Source organism: Cryptomeria japonica, chromosome 10, assembly GCF_030272615.1.
Source record: "Cryptomeria japonica chromosome 10, Sugi_1.0, whole genome shotgun sequence".
Lineage (NCBI taxonomy): Eukaryota > Viridiplantae > Streptophyta > Pinopsida > Cupressales > Cupressaceae > Cryptomeria > Cryptomeria japonica.
Window position 1 is genome coordinate 755,449,589 of NC_081414.1, and position 20,496 is coordinate 755,470,084.

The 20,496-nt window shown below is 34.4% G+C and overlaps 1 pseudogene; it reads left to right on the forward strand.

Annotated features, from left to right (window-relative positions):
- The first annotated feature begins 9,132 nt into the window (after positions 1 to 9,132).
- LOC131076894 (endoglucanase 1-like) lies at positions 9,133 to 11,370 on the forward strand (annotated as a pseudogene).
- The last annotated feature ends 9,126 nt before the right edge of the window (positions 11,371 to 20,496 follow it).

Genomic DNA, 20,496 nt, shown 5'->3' on the forward strand with positions numbered 1-20,496 from the left:
TAATGCACAATTATAATTATATATATTTATCCAAAGGATCTAGTGTGCCCAAAAGGGATCAAAACCTGAAGAACAAGACCTAATGTGTAAAATAACAAGGTTGGCCTCTGCCAAAAGATTCCTTCAAAAAATCCAAAGAATGAATCGTATATCATTGGAAAAGGTCAACCACACACCAAGGAACATCGAAATCAATTCCCAGGGCTCCACAAGCTTCAGAAGGGATTCTAGTAGATCACCAAAATAGTTACATGCAACTGGTAACAAGAACTGTCAACTGGTAATAGAAAACTTTCAAAGAAATCGATAGTGGTATCTTGTCGTAAAATGATCCAAATACGATGCGATCGAGAAATAAGAAAGATGATCAATATTCAAGTAGAATTAAACTCCACAGGATCCAGTGAGCCAAAACCAGAACAAAGAGAAAGTCAAATTGAAACTGCAAACAAAAAGAAAACATAAAAAAATTGTTTTGGGTTGATACAAGATTGCTATGAACTGGGGATGCTCCTACGTCAAGATCCTATTTTTATTAATATTGATGAATAAATGGATGATAATGTTTTTGATAAAGATAAACAGGTTTTACAAGGACCCAAAACCTAAAGTTTTACAATAGCTGGCCAACAGCCAAATAGGGGAGCAACCCCGAGCAGAAAAAAAGAGAAAAAAGGAAATGCAGACAAACAAGCCAAAACAAAAGAAGAAGCTCTTAGTTAAGAGAGAGCACCAAATCCTTGTTCTTTTGTATGGAACTCCTATTGATTTCCTCAAGCTCCTCCATGATGAATCTGGAGGTACCCTTGTTGCTGCTTTTGGTCCTGGTTTTGGAACTAGGTCTAGTAGTTTTGTTGTCTCGAGTAGCTATATCACCTCTTCCAAGATCTTTTACCGGATCACTATGATAGGATCTATAATTAGCAACCATGGCATTAATCTTTTCAAGCCCCTCAATGTTGTTGTTCATGGCTTCTTTACTAATGTCAACCAGATTCTTGAGATTTTTATTAATCTCAGCCATGGATTATTCCACCTTATCAATCCTTTGTTTGTGATTGCATTTTATCATCTCAACATTCTGGGAGAGTTTTTGTGTCATAATCATGAGTTTCTCTGGTTTGCTGGGCTCAGGGAAAGCAGTGAAAATATCAATTATTTCTGTAACCTCCATTTTGAGGGTGTCAATTTCATGCTCAACCCACTTCCAGCAGCTCACCTAGCTTCTTGTAGCTTCTATGACCAGATTCATCAGACTACCAGCCTTCTGATTTCCACAGCTTTCTTCATTGGCTATGGTCCCGTGTTTTTCTTTCTGGACTAAATGGATGATAATGTTGTTCATGATAACATTGTTGATTCCAACGATTCTGATCATATGCACAAGCTTATTGATTTTGACAATGATTTATCTAAACAATTTTCAAAAGAATTAATCCTAGCTCCTAGTGACAAACAAAGTGACTCATCATTAGAGAATGGTTTTTTGTTTGGAACTTGTAGAAGCTCCATCTATCATGCTCGACATTGCTACTCTTGCATCTTGTCCACCTTCCCAAAAAAATTTCAACAAGATTGGGAGGTTTATGGTTTGTTTGTTTAGCTTCATTCATTTTTTATATTTTCTCTCCAATGTTGCTAGTTCATAATGTGTTTCCCTTGTGATGTGTTCTTCTACTATATTAGGTTCTCTTTGGATGACCCTTGTGACTTTGTTGGTGCAAGGTAATAAAGAGACCAAATTTGTTGTGGTATTCTTCTATTTGTATCTAAATTCTTCTATTTGTTGTCCCTTGTGTCGTCTACTCGAAGATGATGCAAAGGATCAATTGAGATCTCTTTTGGTATCTTCCATGTTGACTCAAAATACACATGTTCCCTTCTTCAATTGTTCTTGTTGGTCCACTACCTTTGGGGGATGAGGTCAATTCAAATACAAATATTTCATGATATACATTATTTATCATAAAAGCACACTGACTCCATATTTAGTGGATCCCCTATGTGTTTTCATGTTTTGTGACCACTGTCCTTTGACTTATCCTTTTTTGGGGTATATAATTTTAGTAATGTGTTTGTATTTTGGTGCATGCTACCATAAAGAAATTACTCCCAATAATGCATATGCAATCACTTTAATGTGGGGGTATACTCTCTTCTCAATGTTTCAGTTTATGCACACTCAATATCACATGTTTCAATACTCAAGTTACTTTGCAAATTGAGCATTTTTCATTGTAATTTAGTATTTTCTTTTTTATGACTCATAGTAAGTGAACCTTACTAGGATAGCATTCATGATTCTCTTTCCTCTTTCTTATGATGCCCATTTTTTAATTTTGAAGTAGTAATATCCTAAAGTCCCTTTCAGGCTTCATGTGTCCTTTCTCTTTGATATCTTGATGAAAATTTTCAATGCAAATCTTTGTACTTTACTATATGTATGCTTTGCCTCATACTTCCACTAAAGTGGGGGCTAAATGTAGTGTCCTAAATTGTACTCCCTTACAATTTTGTCCTCAGTTAAGCCATCACCTTGGATTTCATCCCCTAAGGCATGATTGAAGCCCCGATTCTGCTCACACCATGTATCAAGCTCGATTTTTATGATCTTTATTTCTTTCCCCAAGATCTTGGGACACTGATGTCTAACACTAGAACACCCAGCACCTTGGTCCACTTCAAAAGGGCCCATTTTGGGGCCTCACAATGGTAATATTATTTCAGTAGGAACCTAGATCTCATGTTAGCTCATGTCAAAAAATTAATTTGTCTTTCAAATAGTATGCATAAACAAAGGTCTACCACACTCATTTTTTAATCAAGGAATCAATCACACATTCATATCAAGAATTCATAATTCAAATTCAAGTGAGCAAGTAATTAGTCTTCTTTCAAGAACTAGAGAAAAAGTAAATTCAAGATTCAATCATTGGAGATGACATTCATATTCTAGGTATTATGAAGACTATCTACATGAAACTCTAATTCCTTGTGAAGACAAACAAAATTTCATAGAATGGTATATCATTAGTCTTTCAGACATTTTCAGCCTCTCCCTCAAAATAAAAGCATTTCTATTATAGTAATTCATTTACATTCCATTTCTATTTTATGGTTAATTCCAAAACTAGGGTTTCACCTAAGACAAACCCCTATTCCCAACCATTTTACCTTCTCTATTAGGTGTAGGAATAGGTGTATAGATGTATTTTTCAGGATAGACATTATTCATAAAGATGAATAAGTTCCCTTTGGATGACAAAAAGTTCGAAGGACTAGGGTGACCAACACCATAGTGCCGATAATTCAGGTAGATCTTTTGGGAATAGATCCAAACATTCACATATTTCTTAAATTCGGGTATGTGGCTCTTTTTGATGACTATAGCTCATTGTTTATGCATAATTGCTTCAATTTAAACACAGTTAACCAAATGTCAATATCATTAGTTAAATCAATTCAATTTAAGGGGAAACAACAATTCTATCTAGAGCCCTTGGAATCTAATCAAAATCTAGATCTATCAAGGCTACATCTATCAAATTCCATCTTTCCCCAATGTATGGTTCATAAGCAAAAAATAGTCATTTTACTACATTAATGGGTGAAACTCTAATTTTTCACCCATTACACTCCTTAAAATTCTAAAATACTTTAGTTTTCTTATAAAAAATAAATAAATGTCCTTCTACTATAGTCATCAATGAATGATACAAATACATAAATTTAGAACTTGAAAGAACATTAACGGCATAGAAAACATTAGAGTGTATACCCAATAACCAAGAAGATTTATGAAAAGTAGTAAAAAAAAATAAACACAATTTATTTACCATATGTGCAATTTTCACAAAAAAGTGAACTCAACATTACAATCATCAAGCCCTTCAAGGAGATAGTTATTTTTTTAATTTTTGAGACCATTCTCAAAATTTGACCAATTATATAGCATCATAAATTGTCTTCCCTATTATAAATTTCATCTCCAAAGAATTATCATCTTTAGGTACATCAATTTCATGACCATCAGATGTAAATAAATAGTCCTTATGTGTGCTCAATTTAATGTGATAATAAATAATCCAAATTTCTCTTCTTGGACTTCATAAAAGTACTATTGTACTATAACATGTATGCATTTGGCTTATATAATGTGCCAATCTAAATACCATTAGCAAGCAGTATAAAACCCATATTCATCTTGCATCCTCCTTTCTTTAAAACAACATGCACACCCATATCACTTAATTTACTTAGATATAGTAGATTATGTGCCAAGCCTGAGACATACATAAAACAATCTGACCCCTTCACTCTACAATCACAAAATCTAATATCGATTCCTCCATGTCCAACAACCTTCAAATAAGATTCATAATAAAATGCATCTTCCCACCACAATATTATTTATATATTGTAAACCAACCCTAATGTAAGGTCATGTGGAATGATCCACCCAAATCTATCAACCACACATTTTTTAATGTATATGTTTCCAAGGCTAATACAAATGCTTCACCATAATATTGAGAGGATTTGTATAAATCTAAATTGAATGTGTTTCTCTTCTTTTTCATTTTATCCTCCTTACACTCTTTACATAAATGACTATTGTTTCTATAGTTCAAACATTTTTCCTTGTATTTTCAAGGAGACTTAGATCTCACATACAATGTGGATATGCCTCTTTCATCTTTCTTGTCCTTCTTTTGGTTTTTCTCTTTTGATCTACCATGAACTGAAATAGCCTCCTTATTTGACTATTTAGGATTTATAAATAGGTCAATATATCTGGGTTAGTTATGGTACCAAAAAACTTCACTTTCAAAACATAACATGCATAATTCTCTCCAAGAAAACCTTTATAGAAAATTATAACAAAGGAGTAAACTTCTAGATGAAGGGAAAAAAGGCTAATAGGTCTAAATTACACCATTCTAATAACACCGCTCCTTTTAGGGACTAGGACAACATAGGTGTTGGTAACTTCTTTAAGGGGGATCATAGAAGATTGCAATTCTCTAGCAACAAGGATGATCTCTAGATACACAATATCCTTGAAAGAAAAATGTAGGGAACCAGTCAGGGCTAGGAGATTTGAAAGTAGCAAGGATAACCTGTTGGAGTCTATCAGAAATTTCAACCACAAATGGATCTAAGATAGGAGGAGGAATGAACATAGAACTAAAATGGTTGATAGCTTTTGTATGAATGTCATTAGTAAACGTAAAGGTGAACCCATCCAACCTAGTAAGCTAACTAGTTATGTTTCTTTTATTGTGTGTGATGGCAATCTAGTAGAAAATTTTAGTGTTCCTGTCATAGTCTATAACCCATTGAATTATGAACCTTTCCTACTAGAATAGATCCTCCTTCAAAACCACATTATGAACTTCTAATAGGAGACTCCCCTCTTGTTTGAAATTATTAGGGGAAGTGCCGAGAATTCCCATCAATATCTAAATATTCTAAATATGATCTTTTAAAACCTTCTTCTGAGAGAAGGTGTTACCAGATGAAGGTATTTACAAAGATTTACTTTTAACATTTTTAGCTTGTACACAAATGTAAACATGGTTGTTTTCTAGACTATGGAGGTTCACCAAACAACCTGAAGATCTTCAAAACTAGGGTGTAAAGTCCATATTAATTCAATTTTGAGTAGGAACATCCCATTATGTCTATCTTGAATCCAACAAAGGAAAGGAGGACAATGATTTTGAACCAAAACCAATAAGGGAGGAAATATTTCCCTAGTTAATAAGATCCCATTAATAAGTAAGAAGATATCAATCAAGGAAAACTTGAATATGGCCATCAACCTAACTCATATTAGACCAAGCAAAATTTATACCCTCCAATTCTATATCAATCATCTTACCTTTAGAGAAAAACTCATAGAGGTCAAGCATACTATTAAAAAAATTAGGGACCCCATATTTTCTCAAATGGGTAGAGTGGTGTTGAATCACCCATTAGTATCTTTAAATTAAATTCTAAAATGAAGCATGAGAGTTAAGAAGGGAAGACCATAAGCCCCTTCTTAAAATAAAATTATTAGTAGTTTCAATATAAAAAATCATTTTGATAACTCTTATCATGACACCTTAAAATAACCTTTAGATAGTGGGGTTTCCACATTATAACCAATAGCCAAGGAATTAAAAAATGGCTAGATTAATTTTCTCACCTTTTAGAAAGCATCAACACTCATCTTCATTTCTTGAAGGAGAAAAATGTTAGGTTTAAATAATTCCACATTATAACTAATCCCTGCGAAGCACCACCATCACCATCTTCATTTACCTAAGAAATTTGAAAAGGCCAGATAAATTCACTCACCTCATGGAAGGCACTAGCACTCATCTTCGTTGTTTCTTCAAGGAGAAAAATGCCAAATTTAAATTCTTTCACTAGATTTTTAATTACATTTTTAATTAAGTATTAATTTCATTTTAAATAACGTGAGATCTAAATATCAATGTAAAATATTAATATTTTATGCTGCTTGTGAAGAATTAATATTTTGACTTGTACATAGATACCAAATTTATGATCTGATAAATAAGAGGTTAACAGGATCGTGTGAATACACTCTATTCTTTATTATATGACCAATAAGTGTTAAATTGATTTTAAATAATGAGATAATCCACACATGCGTACTACTATTAAGTGTTAAAAATGATTGTAAATAATGCTAGAAATTGATTTTAAACTATTGTTTTACTATTAAACATTTACATGGATGATTGGATTAACTACAAATGAATATGCATTGTACTTTTGAAGAATTGTGATAGGAAAAGTGGAGTCTCTTCAAGACTACAAAGTTAATACTAACATCCTCTTTGGGTGAGTGCAAATGGGCATGCATTGTATTATGCAATAATTAAATACTAATAGGAAAAGTGAAGTCCCTTAAAAACTACAAAGGTCAACTAACAATTATGTTTTTAATTAAGTATTAAATTAAGTTTAAATGATGAGATAATGTACATGTCTATTTAAATTTAAACACTGTTATATGTATCTTATATTTTTTTGGGTTTTTTTTGAGAGGCCCATGTGATTAGAGTCTATCCTTTATTGTCATTGAGTGTTAAAGTTGATTTTAAATAATGAGATAATACAAACCTACAATCTAATATTAATTGTTAAAAATGATTTTAAGTAATGTTAGAAATTGATTTTAAACTAACTAAGACAATCCACATCTGCATTGTAAGATTAAGTGTTAAAATGGATTTGAAATATTAAGACAATCCACACGTGCATTCTAAGATTAAATGTTAAAATGGATTTTATATATTAAGAAATCCACAAGTGGATTCTAAAATTAATGTTAATTTTTTTTTCAAATAATAGGTGTTGTCTAAGGATAAATAATAAGACAGTCCACACATGCATTTATAGTTATTGTTAGGCTAGGATTAGTGTTAATTATGCTTAGGTTGGGTTTAAAATGAAGTTGGAATTATAAAATAATATAATATATACTAAAAAATTATATCATGTTAATTTTAAGATTTAGATCTAATTAAACTATATATTATGCTATATTATACTTATATTTATAATAATATATTATATTTATATTACTATATTATATTTATATTACTATATTATATTTATATTACTATATTTTATTATATTATATTAATATTAATATTAACTAAACTATATTCTATATTATAATATTTCAAATAATATAAAATTATATTGCATTATATTACTCTTAATAAAGATTGAATTATTATATGTTTCCATATTTTAGTTATAGAATATTGTTATTATTATTATAGAAATATATTATTATTAAATTTTATATTATTATAGATCTATATATAATAGATATGAAGTTAGGTTAACTTTTTTCAATAAATATTGTATAATATAATATATATGCTAGCAAGATATTCTACATATGTATTCTAAGGCTAAATAATGAGATAGGCCACACTTACATTTTAATATCAAGTTTGCTCCTCCATGCTAATATTAAGTGATAAAAATAAATTTTAAATAATAGGATAGTCTAGAGGTGTGTTCTAAGATAAGATTAGGGTTTAAGTAGATTTTAAATAAAGAGATAGTCCACAACATCAAATAACAAGATTATTCTCTATTGCGTCATACCAGTAAATGTTAAAATCATTAAATACAGAGAAATAACAACTTTAAAATAAAATCATCTAACTAATTTTAATGCTATTGCGTCATACGAGTAAATGTTAAAATCATTAAATACAGAGAAATAACAACTTTAAAATAAAATCTTCTAACTATTTTTAACCAATAAGATAATTCACTCACAAGTACAAAATCAATTGAGAGAAACAGAAACCAAACACAAGTCAAATAACAAGACTATCCTCTAGTACGTCCTACGAGTAAATGTTAAAATCATTAAATAGAGAGAAATAATAGACAACTTTAAAATAAAATCTTTTAACTAATATTAACCAATAAGATAATTATCACAATAACTCTAGTACACAACCAATCGAAAGAAATAGAAACCAAACACAAGACTAAAGAGATAGTCCACAACATCACAACATCAAATAACAAGACTATCCTCTGGTACGTCTTACACTAAATGTTAAAATCATTAAATACAGAAAAACAATATACAACTTTAATTAAAATAAAAAATAAAATTTTCTAACGAATTTTAAGTCACAATAAGTCCAATATACAAAAAATCAGAGAAACACGCCTGTTAATGACAATCAGAGAAACACGCCTGTTAATGACAATCAGAGAAACCGGTGACTTTGGAAACCGGCAAGATTAATGATTGGGCATTGGGACATGTGCTGCCTCTTGAGATTGATCGTTCCGAAAATCTCACCTTTCTCGGCTCCCTCCCTTCATATCGACTTGGGTACATGGCTTGCTGTGATTTACGAGGGAGATTCTTGACCTCCAAAATTTAATTTCTATCATTGCTACTACGTCCCCATTAGGCCTCTTCTGCCCTATAAATCCCCATTGCCCAGGACTCTCAAGCCACAATTCGAGCGTCCAATTTGATTCAGTTGGGTATTTGCTGAAGTTAAAATGAGGAGTTTTTTCAGTCTGTCGCTGTTGTTGTGTGTTGTCATGTTGGTGAAAGCCAACTACACTTCTGTAAGAGTGAGCAATCACCACTACCATAACTATAGAGAAGCCTTGTCAAAGGCCATCCTTTTCTTTGAAGGCCAGCGCTCTGGGAAGCTCCCTACAAATCAACGCATTGAGTGGAGAAGAGACTCTGGTCTTTCTGATGGTGTTTCTGCCCATGTATGATGTCCTGTTTTTGCTTTCTTGTTTTTCAGTTTATGTTTTCCTTGTTCTGTAAATGTGATGACTGCTAATCCCTGGCCTTGCAATGCAGGTGGACCTGACAGGAGGTTACCATGATGCGGGCGATAATGTCAAGTTTGGGTTTCCAATGGCCTTCACAACCACAATGCTGCCTTGGGGTGTTTTGGAGTTTGGTGGATTCATGGGCAGTGATCTCTCCAATGCAAAGACTGCCATACGCTGGGCCACAGATTATCTTCTCAAGGCTACTTCTCACCCAGGCACCATATATGTTCAGGTGCAACATGTGAATGCTTCAGTCATGATGATGTATTTCTATCTCTAAGGTTTATACATTATTGAGGCTTGACTGAAATTATCTAGGTTGGGGATCCTAACAATGACCACAAATGCTGGGAGAGGCCAGAGGATATGGACACTGCCAGAACTGCTTATAAAATTGATAGCCAAAACCCTGGCTCAGATGTGGCTGCCGAAACAGCTGCAGCACTTGCAGCTGCATCCCTAGTGTTTCGTAAAACAGACCCCTCCTACTCCAAGAGACTCATTCATGCTTCCATGATGGTAACTTTTTTGCAGCAGCTTGAAAGATTTAAGAAATGCTGTTTCTTGTTCAGTAACTCATAAAACTCTCTTTTAGGTATTTGATTTCGCTGATAAGCACAGATGATCTTACATCAACGCACTTAAGTCTGCAGTCTGTCCATTCTATTGCTCTTATTCTGGGTATCAGGTAAAGAAACTAAATGTGGTATGCATTGCTTTCAGATTATAATACAGTAAAATGTCAGGGTTGAATTGATTTTGTGGGGCATTGTCTTAGGATGAACTGCTATGGGGAGCTGCATGGTTGCATAAGGCAACTAAAAATGCCCAATATTTGAACTACATTCAAGCAAACGGCCAGAGTTTAGGAGCTGATGAATCAGACAATATATTTGGGTGGTTCAATAAAAATGTTGGTGCCCGAGTGCTTTTATCAAATGTATAATAACTTGAAGTATGGGTACTGATAAATTTCAGTTTTTTCATTGTGGTTACTGATAAACTTGACTTTTTTTAATTTTTCTTTATCTTCTTATTGATTCACTTTTTTGTCTTACACTATTGAAGATGAAGCTTTTCGAGTGGATGTTTTACTACAAAATGCTTTGGATTGACTGCAAGTAGGTATGCTTTGTACTGTGCAGGAATTCCTGGTAGATAAAGTGCAGTCTCTTCAAGACTTCAAAAGTCTTGCTGACAAATATGTCTGTGCTATCCTGCCTAGATCTAAATACACACCAGGTAGGTGAAAAATTACTTTATTTGAATGCACGCTACTCTTGTGATTGGAACTTATAAACCTAACACTAGTGTGCATGTTTGAACAGGAGGACTACTCTACTTATTACCTGAAGTTAATCTGCATTATGTAACATCTGCATCCTTCGTACTTTTGACCTATGCAAAATACCTCAGCTCCTCCAAACAACTAGTGTCTTGTGGGGGCGTGACAGTGACTCCTCGCAGGATTAGAGCAATAAAAAGGCGCCAGGTATGTAGAACAGTTACTGAAAAGAATAACGAAGTATCAAAACTATAATCATGATTGAAATAACAGTTAAAAAGTCATTTTTTGAACTCTTTTTAACCCTGTTTTCTAAACATTTTAGTAAGTGTCAGTGCCCATGCTTTTTAGCTTACAACCCAGGTATTATTCTGAGGAATTTTATGTTGTGGCAGGTGGACTATATACTGGGTTCCAATCCTCTGGAGATGTCATACATGGTTGGGTATGGTTCCAAGTACCCACAACGAATTCACCACAGAGGCTCATCTCTGCCTTCAGTTGCCCAACAGCCACAGGCCATTGGGTGCATTCCGGGCTTCCAATTCTTGAATAGCAATGCCTCTAATCCAAATCTTTTGGTTGGAGCAGTTGTGGGTGGCCCAGATGCCAATGATCACTTTCCAGATGACAGACATGATTATCAACACTCTGAACCTACAACCTATATCAATGCTCCATTACTTGGCTCTCTGGCTTACTTGGCCCATTCTACTCACTCTTAGACATATTAATTACTCTCTATCAATAATATGATCAATAGACTCTGAGAATGTAGTAAATGTAAGCTTAGCCTATTGTGAGGATGGCCCAAAGTTGGAGCCTTACTCCACCATAAGCTTATGCTGTGCTTTTTTGGTGGGCGAATAAACAATGATAAAAAATTTTGAGATTTGGCCTCCCATTTTTTTAATGTGTATATTTTACAATTAACAAAATCAGACTCACTTTTTCGATTAACGACAAAACTCTTTTTGAACGACTTACTTTTCGCTGCCAATCTCAGCAAATTTGAATGTGTTCGTGACAATTCAAAACTGTAATGAGTATTCTGTTCGAAGGAATCAAATTTTATCTCTAGTTCGTCAACTAATAACTGATTCTTAAACGCTAAGCCCGCTGCAATCCTGTAAACAGAATTCTCATCAAACCAAAACTTATTCTGCAGAACAATTTTTCGTCTGTACTTAAAATATAAATGCAAAATGATCTAAAATTTGACAGTACTAAATGATTAAAACATAAATGATTGCAAGTAAGTTTTCAAAGTGCAAAGAAAATTTTCTCGAGATTCGTCTGCATGCATTCCAAAGGTTTTGGATTATTTTGTTTAGAAAATTTTCTCGATAGATATCTAAAATTTGACAGTACTAAATGATTGCAAGGAAGGATGATCTGCTACTTTAGTTTACCCCTTAAAATATATTTGATTATTTTGTTTAAAAAATATAAGTAAAATACTGTAAATATAAAATCAAAGTAGAAAAAGTAATCTTTAAGTAATGAGTAATGGAATTATTTATTGTTTTTATTTAAAAATCAAGATAGAGATCAGTGTACAGCAAATGTACAGCAAGTCTCATAACAATAAAATAAAAAATAAAAATAATAAATATAAAATTAAAATAATAAATAAAATAAATAAGAAAGTTGCTATTTGAAAATAACCTCTATCTTTGAAAGATAGGAGCAAATTTTTAGGATTAATAGGTTTTTTAGGCTTTTTAGGTTTCTTTAGGAATAATATTTTTTATTTATTTATTGCTATTATTTACAATATTGTAAATACAGTGATTTTTCTATATAAATATATAAATTTTGATAATTTTTTATTTCTCAAAAATATGGGTAAGAACTTAGTTGCAAATAAAAATAAAAATTTATACAAATATTTCTTTCGATAACCGTGAGCACCAAAAGAGCCTCCATATAGTTATCTATTTGTTGTCCCTTATACTCAAAGAAAACAAAAACCACCTACCCCAAACTATCCCTACAACTACCTCCAATCCCTGCATACCCAAGGTTATCCCTAGATGAGCCATCCGTATTATTCTTAAGGAAACCCTGGGGCGGAGGAGACCACTTTACATCCCATTGAGCCTTCTTTCCAACCTGTTGATTTTTAACTTGTCAACTCCTCATATTTAAATGGGATCTCCAATACCATCGACAAGGATATTTAAACTCTGAAGTATATTAAAATCACAAGGATCCACAACCATAGAAAGATCACACTTAGCCAACAAAGTTTCTTGAATCATGTTAATAACCCACAACCAGACTTGTTGCACCACCATCCTCTTATCTTAAAAAATCCTACAATTTTGTTCCAATCACACTGGCCAAATAATAAAACAAGGACCAATATTCCAAGCTACATGGAAAAAGGAGGTCTTAGTAGGAGGCCTACCAAGACTATTCTAGAACTCAACCAAAGAATTAGCATGAACAAAAGCATACTTCTAGAGTTCCCACCAAAATGCCAAATGTCCATGGTGAAAGAATAATTAAAAGAAGATGAGAAGTACTCTCTTCATTATTATTACATAGAACACAAATAAAAGGCCCTTGGAACCCTCTCCTATTAATATTCTCCCAAGTGAGACATTTATTTTGAACAACTCACCACAAGAAAAAGTTATACTTGGGCCAAGAAAACCTGTTCCACCCTTGTTTCCACAAACGAACGAGCTCTTTTCCCAGAGTCATCCTAACTAGCTTCAAGTATCCTAAAGCCACCAAAAAATTACCCATCGAATGTAGCCCCCAAGAAACAATATTCAATTCCCTTCAGAAATTACACATTCTTCCTACCAAGATCTTCCCTAGCCTCCAAAGGACCTCCAAGAGGCCATTCACAAGGCTCTTTCTATCTAGCCACTTCACCATACCTCAGATCCACAATAGCTTTGAAATCCTCAACTCTACTCCAGCAATTATAAAGGAAGCTACTGAAAAATGACTACAACTAAGGGAACTAAGAAAGAATGGGAGGGAATTCTGCTAGACACAATGCACCACTAAGAGGGAGAGGGGGTGAATCAGTGGATTTCAAACCTTTTCCCTTTAGCTATCCTATGTGAGCATACCGGTTTGAAACTAACTCAATGCAGACTTACCAGTTAGTGGAGAAACCAACACAAATTCAATCACACAGAAGGAGACATCTCATAACACAAGCATGTACAAGGAAAACCCAAGATGGGAAAAACCTCAGTGAGCAATGATGTTGGAGGCTACTGCTCCAATCTAGCCTCATAATGAAAACACTGTTACATAGTTTAGGGCACCAACCCAAGGAGCACCGACCCCTGACTTTATGGACTCCAACCCAAAGAAGCTACAACCCCTACCTTGTTTATGGGCTACAACCTAAAGGAGCTACAACCCCTACACTAAGCTACAACTTAGTGTTCACAATGAAAACATCAAATACAAAAGTGGTTACTCTATTACAAGTGAATCTTGCAACCATTCCAAATACCTTACCCTGCCGGTGAGATACCTTCTCTGCAACACCGACTCACTTCTCTTGCTGCTCACACCTCTTGCTTCTCTGCTAGTAAGCCCTACTGGTACACCTCTTCAAATCTCTTTCTCTACAGGATCTCCTCTTGACTACTTTGCACTTTATCAGTGCTCAACTCTACCGGACTATCTGCCTTCTGTACAACTCTCTTTCCTCTGGTATCAAATACTCTCTGAGCACTTGGCTGATTTTCTGTCACATACAGAAATAACACTTAGTCACTTCGCAATAGCACAATGTCTTTCTTATCTTTAGTAGCAGCACCTCAATGTCTTTTTGCCTTCATACTTATAGATTGGTTTTCCTACCAAAAGCTTGTTCAAATTCTTGGCGGTTAGGGTTTCTTCACCATCCTCGAGGCAAACCAAATCTAATAAGATCTTCTCTGATCTAATCTTCCAGACTACCAGTCTGCAAAAATCTGCCATTTATGTGCCTCCTAGATCACGCCTTCCATCTTTGGCGATCTTCTTTTTACCCTATCGGTTGGTCTCTTGGTCAAACACGAGGATTTAGTTTTGGTGTTTCCTTCATCTGCCTCGATCTCCTCAATCACTCTTAGCCGGTTCATAGTTTTCCTCTTGACCTCGAGCCACAAACCCATGCAAAAACTCGGCAACATATCCTGTGATTTGTGGGACCCTCCATTAATGTCGACCAACCCTACAACTATTGTTTCAATGTACATTCCATCTTTATCCAAATGTAGGTTTGCCACGTTGACTCCATGTGGCATCCAAGTTGACCAGCTCTGCCTTCTTAAATCTTCATGTCGGTCCTCATAAGATCACCGACCAAACTTTCTACTAGTTCCTCCTTTCTGTCAGTTTATCAACTCTATTAGTCTTTTTGATTCTCTCGGTTTACTCATCATGTCTGTACTTTGCTGAACTGTTCGTGCAATACCTTGATCGGTTGTTAGACATGTCTTTCTTGAGTATGTCGATCCCACAAGGTAGGAAGACATTTGCATCGACACCTTTTCTCATATTACTGATGGACTTATATACCGATAAACCTTATCGATGACATTCTGTCATCACCCTTCACCGGACACCATCTTCGGTCAGGCTACATTCCTTTATTTGCATCTACTCAGCCTTGCCTTCTCCTTGATCAATTTTGTTCATTCCTCTGCCAGTTTGTCAAGGTGACAAATACTTCACACTTCCCCTTGTACTGGCATCCCAACATGCCTTCTATGATGGTCTAGTGCATAACCCTAATCTCATGTACTTGAGGCATTCCCTCAATTCACTGGTAGATCCAGTGTGATCCTTCAAGTACTTGCCTTTACCTATTCACCCTTATCTCACCAAACTATAATGCACTCAATGCATAATAGGAGATAAGCTATACTTACCGGTGGAGTGGCACCTTGTATTCTACATCATGCAATGTACTCGTGTGGCTTCCTTGTTTGTGCAACATCTCTTCAAATAGGCACATGTGATCTGATGTGAGCTCATTCACTATTAGTCATTGCTTCTCATGATCACTGCATCTTCATTCGGTGGGAATCCTGCTATTCTGCAACCTTACAGACCTGTTCATTCTTTTCCTTCAGTGTTGATGTGATTCAGGTAACATTCTGCCTCTTCATCACAAACAACTGCTCAAACACCTCTCTATCTCATCACACAAGTCAAGCACTAACTTGTGTACTAACGACACCCGAGGTCATCTTTCTTTCCATTTCTGGTGTTCTACAACAGAAGGTAATATTCAAGATATCACATCTTGTACTCCTCCATATCAGTGTTGCACATACATCTCTTATATCAGTGGTCATCCATTACCAGTTGGAATCAATGACAACACAATGCCAACAAATCTATTCCAAGAATCATGCCAAAAAAGAGTTTGAACACCTTTATTATAGATCAAAAAGAGTCCTTTATTGATTAATTGAGCTTCTCTCTTAAGAGTATCCCAGATCATGGAGCCATTAACTACAAAATTATACCAATGGACATCCTTACCATCAACACCCACAAGGTGTTTAGAATTATGAATTTTAGCCCAAACTTGAAATTGACTGATGCACCATCTCCAAAAAATATTGGCAACCAGAACATGATGAATCATGCCTACTTGACACAAACCAAGACCACCAGCTTGAATTAGTCTACAAATAGAATTCCATCAAACCAAACTCCACTTTGAAGAGAGAATATTACCTGATCATAAAAACTGTCGCAAAAGAGCATCAAATTCCTTAATAAATCTTGTTGGGGCCATCTATTAATAACATCTATAAATGGGAATATCCTAGACCATAGACTTCAGCAATGCCACCCTTCCAATAGAATAAAGCCACTGATTAGTCCAGTGACTAACCTTTCTACAAAGCTTATCCAAAATGTCCTGCCAAAACCCATTAGGCAAAGGGCGCACCGAAAGAGGGACTCCAAGACATATACAAGGAAGAGATCCAACTTGAAACCTCAAAATCCTAGAAATCCCATCCTAAATAAGAGTATGGGTATTAAAGAAGAAGATAAAGGATCTATCTTTATTAATCTTTTGACTTGAAGATGGCAAATAAATATCTAAAGCCTCTCTAAAATTAAAGGCTTCATTGGTCCTAGCAACACCTGCTAGAGAAGTGTCATCCACAAATTGCAAATAGGAATAGGGAGAAAGACCATAACCCCAATTCCAACCTTGAATTAATCCTTTCCTAACCTAAGATTTTATGAACCTTCCAAATCCTTTAGCCGTCATGATGAACAAGTATGATGAGAGGGGATTCCCTTGCCAAAGAACTCTAGAAGTGTCAAATAATTTTGTAGGCTCACTATTAATAAGAACTAAAAATGAAGATGATGTGATACAACTCATAACCCAAGTGATCCACTCCCTTCCGAAGCCAGACACTAAATAACTTTATGTAAGAAGCCACATTCAACTCTATCATAAGCCTTTGCCATATCCACTTTATGAACATACAATTCTCTTTAGAAACAACCATATAATGAATATCCTCTTATGTTATGATAATCACATCCAAAATTTGTATTCTAGCCACAAAGCCTCCTTCCTCTTCAGATATTAATTTATTCAACCATAGCTTGAGTCTTTTGGTAATTAGCTTTGTGATAATTTTATAAATCACATTGCACAAAGCTATAGGTTGAAATAAGTCTAGAGAGTTAGCCCCTTTCTTTTGGGTAATAAGAGAAAGAAAAGAAGCATTCATAGCCTTGAGCATCTTCTTGTTTCTATAGGACTCTTGAGCTACCTCTAGTAAATGAATCTTAACAAATTTTTAAGACTCCCAATAAAATTCAATAGGGAACCCATCTGGAATAGGATTTTTACCCTTCTTCATTCCAAACACCACATCTTCAACCTCAAATAAAGAAATAGGTCTAATAAGATCCTCATTCATCTCATCTAAGATAATGGAAGGAATGCAGTCAAGCACTAGCCCTTCATCTACACTAGTAGGACAGAGTCATCAATAAACAAATTTACAAAAAATCTAGTAGCTTCTTAAGTAAACTCTCTATAAGAAGAAATATGAACCCCTTTGGATGAGACAAAAGAAATAATTGAAGTCCCAAGCCTTCTATCCTTAATAGCATTATGAAAAAAATTGTATTCCTATCATCTTCTTGCAGCTAATCAACTCTTGACTTTTGCTTCCAATAAATCTCCTCTCGTAGTGCCCATTCCTTTAAATCCTTTAGCATAAATTACTCTTCTCTATATAGATATTCTGATAAACCTTGATCTCTAATTTAATGAGTAATATAATCTACTCAATATTTGTTGGTAAAATGGTGTCTCAACCTTCTATTTACATAAGGTTACTATTTATAGTAAATTTTTGTTTCAACAAGAATTGGTTTAAAATTTTCTCCAAAGATTCTAATTGGCTAGATAAGCATGGTGGTAAATGTTTGTTGCAAGATCCTAACTAGATTTAGAGATATTGAAGTTTTTGTTTTTGGATGGTGTGATAAATGTTTTAAATCTAATTTTAAGGAATTTAGAGCCTCAAATATGGCCTGAAAAGTTGGTGTAATCAACGTAGAAACTATGAGGTGATAGAGCACATTGCAAGCTTTCTGGGGATTCAAATAGTTTGTCAATCGTACACCTGGTTCACAAGCTATGGCCTTTGGTACTTTGGTCTCCTAAAATAGGAAATATAAAATGCATCAGACACATAAATGAACTATAAAAGGGAGGTACATGTGGTGTGTATGCTTTGACAAATCATAGGGCACCTAGGTTTTGAGATAAGGTTGGTTCTACTTTATTGGGTGGTTTTAGCCCATTGTTTTGTAATATCGTTTGACAGTTTCTAGTATTGTATCTCCTATTTATGAGGTGCATGAGATGAAGGTTGTATGTAAGAGTTTTAGAGCTATTGAGTTACTTCTAAATCTTTTTTGGTGATACTCCTATGAAGAGTTTTCTCTACAAGTATATTGTAATATATTATTGATTTCTGAATAATATATTGGGTGGATTTTGAAGTGTGGAGGTTTTTCTCCCGAAAGGGTTTTCCCATGTAAATAATTGTGTTGTCGTATGAATATTCTTTATATTTATCTCTATTAAGTTTTTGTAACTGTTATAATGATCTCTAAAAGTTTTTCATTACCCTCCTCTCAAGGTTAGTGTAGGAAGTTGCTCCACTACTTAACTTCCTTACAAGATTGAGCATCTATCTTTTCCAAAAAGACATTAGCAAAGCAAAATCTATTCCACCTTAAGATTATACTTGACAATTTGCAATTCCTTGGCAAAGGAGTACATATTAGTTCGAAAGGTAGCCTTCCCTTCCATCCACCAATCAAATATAAGATCATGCTAAGGAAGGTCCCAAAGCCACATAAGCTGAAATTTAAAAGAAGTGTTTTTTGAAATTCAGAATTGGGAGAATGTGAACTTAATTAGCAAGTGATTAGATCCCCTCCAGTCTAGAATGTCCAAGTTTGTAGTATAACAATCACCCATCCAATAAAAAAGACCAAAAATCTATCTAATCTCTCAACAATCACCTCCACTCTACACCTTCTATTGTTCCAAGTAAACAATCCATTGGTGGGTTTAACATCATTAACCTTAAGGAACTCAATATTTTTCCTTAAGAGGCCCGCAAAAGGATAAGTCTGTTATTACCACCCCTCTTCTCATTCTAACTAGAAACTGCATTAAAATCTCCTGCCAAAATCCAAGGGAATAAAGTGACAACAAAAAAACATATCTAATAAGCAACTGAAGTAAAGATTTACCCTTAAAGTCTGTTGGAGCATAAACATTAGTAAATAGAAGAATTTTACTAGATTCAGAGCTTGTAGCTACTAGAGAAATAAAAGACCTAATAGGAATCCACCAAATTGGGACAAGCTTGTGGATCCCAGAGGCAAGCCATACCCCCCAAACTACCCTATGCCCCAGTGCATTAGCAATGACTATGAGACCAAATTTTAGATGCCTTATTTAGCATACCATCAATAGATAAATTAGTTTACCAAATAAACACCACATCAGGAGAATAAGCACCACTCAATTCTCGAATGTCCTTTTTTTAGGGGATTTAATTAAATCCCCTTACATTCCAAGATAAGATAATTATTTCAGAGATGGAGAAAACTAGGAATCAATAGTTTTCATTGAGCAAGAATCCATAAAAGTCTCACTAACCAACTTAACCTTTTCTTGGTCCTTCTTCCTTCCTACCTTAATTGGCTTCTTAGGAGCATTCTTTTAAAAACCAAAGTTGATAAATTCCTAAAATAGATGGACATCCTTTACTTTTACTACCTTCTTGTAATTCTTTCTTGTAAATAACCACAAATTCTTCTTGACATCCACTTGTCCCTCTCTCACTAGAATTAACTAAGGGGATATGTATATCCATTTGAATACCTAAACCACCCCCCAGTAATCTAGTTTGAGTATCCTTAACCTATCCATTCATAGTTTGACCTATCTACATAAGTTTGTGACTTGTAGACAAGTTTGCAGTAGATCCATTAAATTGATCTAAATCATTGAGAGCCTTTCTTTTAGAATTCTCTTTTGCACTCTACCCCTATTGTGAGTCTTAACCTAAACAAATCCCTCCTTATCTTCCATCATAGGAGCCTTCCCTTTATCCTATTTATGGATTGAACTAGTCGACCCATTATTGGAACCACTAGGCAATTTAGATTTAGGACACATCCATTGCAAATGACCATATTCATGGAAAATCTGACAACAAAATGGAAAAGTTTGAAAATCAAGCTATTGAATCCATGAATTTGAACCCAACCTAATTTCAATGGAGTCAAGTAAAGACCTATTCAATTCAATT